Below are 2,580 nucleotides of genomic sequence, written 5' to 3' on the forward strand. Positions count from 1 at the left end.
TATATATATATATATATATATATATTTCGTTTTTGCATTTGGTTTGCAAGATTCTTTATGTGAATTCGTGTGTTGAAGCATACTTTATTGTGTCTGGGGAGAGTCATTCTCTTTTAGAGCCGTATTAATTAAACACACTCACTGGTCTGATTTCCACTCATTTACTTATTTATTTTTACAAAAATTTTCGTTGTTTCTTGCAACCTTCTCAATAGTCGTTGACCGTCCGTTATCGGAACTGCGTCTTTTTATTCTTTTTTGTTTGTTTGTTTGCTTGTGCGCATGCGTGTGCATCAGTCTACGTGCGCATACACATATGTATTTATGTATATATGTATGTATGTATGATGTGTGTGTATGTATGTATGTATGTATGTATGTATGTGTGTATGTATGTATGCAGTATGTGTGTGTGTATGCATGTGCATGTTTGTATGTATGTATGTGTGTATGCATATATATATATATATATATATATATGTATGTATGTATGCATGTATGTATGTATGTATGCATGTATGCACTTTTGTATGTATTCTGCATGTATGTGTGTATGCATATATATATATATATATATATATATATATATATATATATATATATACGTATGTATGTATTCTGTATATTCAGGTGCTTGTGTGTTCATCTCTGTGTTTGTGTTCATGTTTCTGTCTGTGTATGTTTGTGTGTGTGTGCATGATTGTGGGTGTCTGTGTCTAGATTTGTGTGACGTCAGAGATCCATCATATCACAACTATGTAGGACGTACCCCTTTGAGAATACCACATGCACCAATGATAACTGCATGATATGTAAGATTAACCCTGGTATTAACTGTAGAACTAGAAATGTAGTCTACAGCATAAAGTGCATAGCGAGTGCTTGTAAAGACAAGAACATTATATACATAAGTGAGACATTTAGAAACATTGTAGAGAAGCTAAATAAACATTTGAGAGAATATGACGACGAAAAAACAATCCTCCATACTCTACCAACATGCCAAAGGCCAACATGGAGGCACACTGGGTTAACTTGACATCCGTATTTTATCCAAGCACCCGAAGGACCCAACACTCAGAGAGGTACAAGAGCACGTCCTCATTAATGAAACATCCCCAATACTAATACGAAATATACATAGAAGGTATCATATCTCAATACCCACAGTTTATATAGTTACACAAACCCATACTCAGACAGACACAAACATGCACACACATACAGACACGCAAACATGAACACAAACACAAACACACACACACAAACACAAACACAAACACACACACAAACACACAAACGTGAACGCACAAGCACATGGATGTGCAGAATACATACATACATACAAACGTGTACACATGCATATATATATGCATACACACACAAACATGCATACACACACATACATACATACATACATACATACATATATACATATGTGTATGCGTACGCACACTGACGCACACGCATGCGCACAAACAAACAAACAAACAAACAAAAAAGAACGCAGTTCCGATAATGGACAGAGTCAACGACTATTGGAAAGGTTGCAAGACGCAACGAAAACTTTAGTATAAATAAATGAATGGAAATCAGACCGGTGAGTGTGTTAAATCAATAAGGCACTAAAAGAGAATGACTCTCACCAGGCACAATAATATATATATATGTGTGTGTAACATATGATATAATTATAAACAGTGCAAATTTTAGCCATTTCTCCGCAGACTGAAAAGATGTTATATATATATATTAATACAGGCACTAAGTAATTTATTATAAAATATATTATTTATATACATATTTATTCAACGACGAAACAATTGTTGTTAAATAAGAATATCGAATGGTAGCACAAACCTTATCACAGTATATTTTTCTCTTTACCTATAACTATATATAGATGCCGGTGGAATTTGAACTCGGAACACAAAGACGAACGAAATGACGGTGAGCATTTTTGCCTGGTGCGGTAACGATTCTGCCAGCTCGCCGCCTTTAGATGTAAATCAAATACTGGTTTCAAATTTTGGTACGAGTCCAGCGATTTCGGGGAAGGGCCTAAGTCAATTAAATCAACCCTATTCCTCAACTGGTACTTATTTCCTCGACCCTGGAAGGATGAAAGGCCAAGTCGACCCTGGCGACATTTGAACTTCGACCGTAAAGACGGACGAAATACCGCTAAGTATTTTGCCCGGCATGCTAACGATTCTTATTTCTTTATTTCCCACAAGGAGACAAACAAGGGGCTTAAGTTGATTACATCGACCCAGTGCGTAACTGGTACTTAATTTATCGACCCCGAAAGGATGAATGGCAAAGTCGACCTCGGTGGAATTTGAACTCAGAACATAACAGCAGACGAAATACCGTTAAGCATTTCGCCCGGCGTGCTAACGATTCTGCCAGCTCACCACCTCAAAGATATAAAGCTAATGTTACAAACTAAGACAAGCGGTGAGCTGGCAGAATTGTTAGCAGCATTTCGTCCGTTTTCACGTTCTGAGTTCAAAATTCTGCTCGGTTCGACTTTAACTTTCCTCCTTTCGGGATAGATAAATTAAGTACTAGTTGAGC

The 2,580-nt window shown here is 36.6% G+C and overlaps 1 protein-coding gene and 1 long non-coding RNA gene across 3 annotated transcripts in view; both read left to right on the forward strand.

The window, feature by feature from the left end:
• Positions 1 to 2,580, forward strand: part of LOC106871644 (calcium and integrin-binding protein 1) — a 443,076-nt gene that overhangs the window by 272,448 nt on the left and 168,048 nt on the right. The gene's annotated exons all lie outside the window — the stretch shown is intronic.
• The window catches only part of LOC106871645 (uncharacterized), a 22,879-nt gene that overhangs the window by 8,844 nt on the left and 11,455 nt on the right, over positions 1 to 2,580 (forward strand). For both annotated transcript variants that reach the window (XR_001409684.2, XR_001409683.2), the window contains exon 2: positions 1,904 to 1,950. This is a non-coding gene — a long non-coding RNA (uncharacterized LOC106871645). The remainder of the gene's footprint in view (positions 1 to 1,903; positions 1,951 to 2,580) is intronic.

Source organism: Octopus bimaculoides, chromosome 19, assembly GCF_001194135.2.
Source record: "Octopus bimaculoides isolate UCB-OBI-ISO-001 chromosome 19, ASM119413v2, whole genome shotgun sequence".
NCBI lineage: Eukaryota > Metazoa > Mollusca > Cephalopoda > Octopoda > Octopodidae > Octopus > Octopus bimaculoides.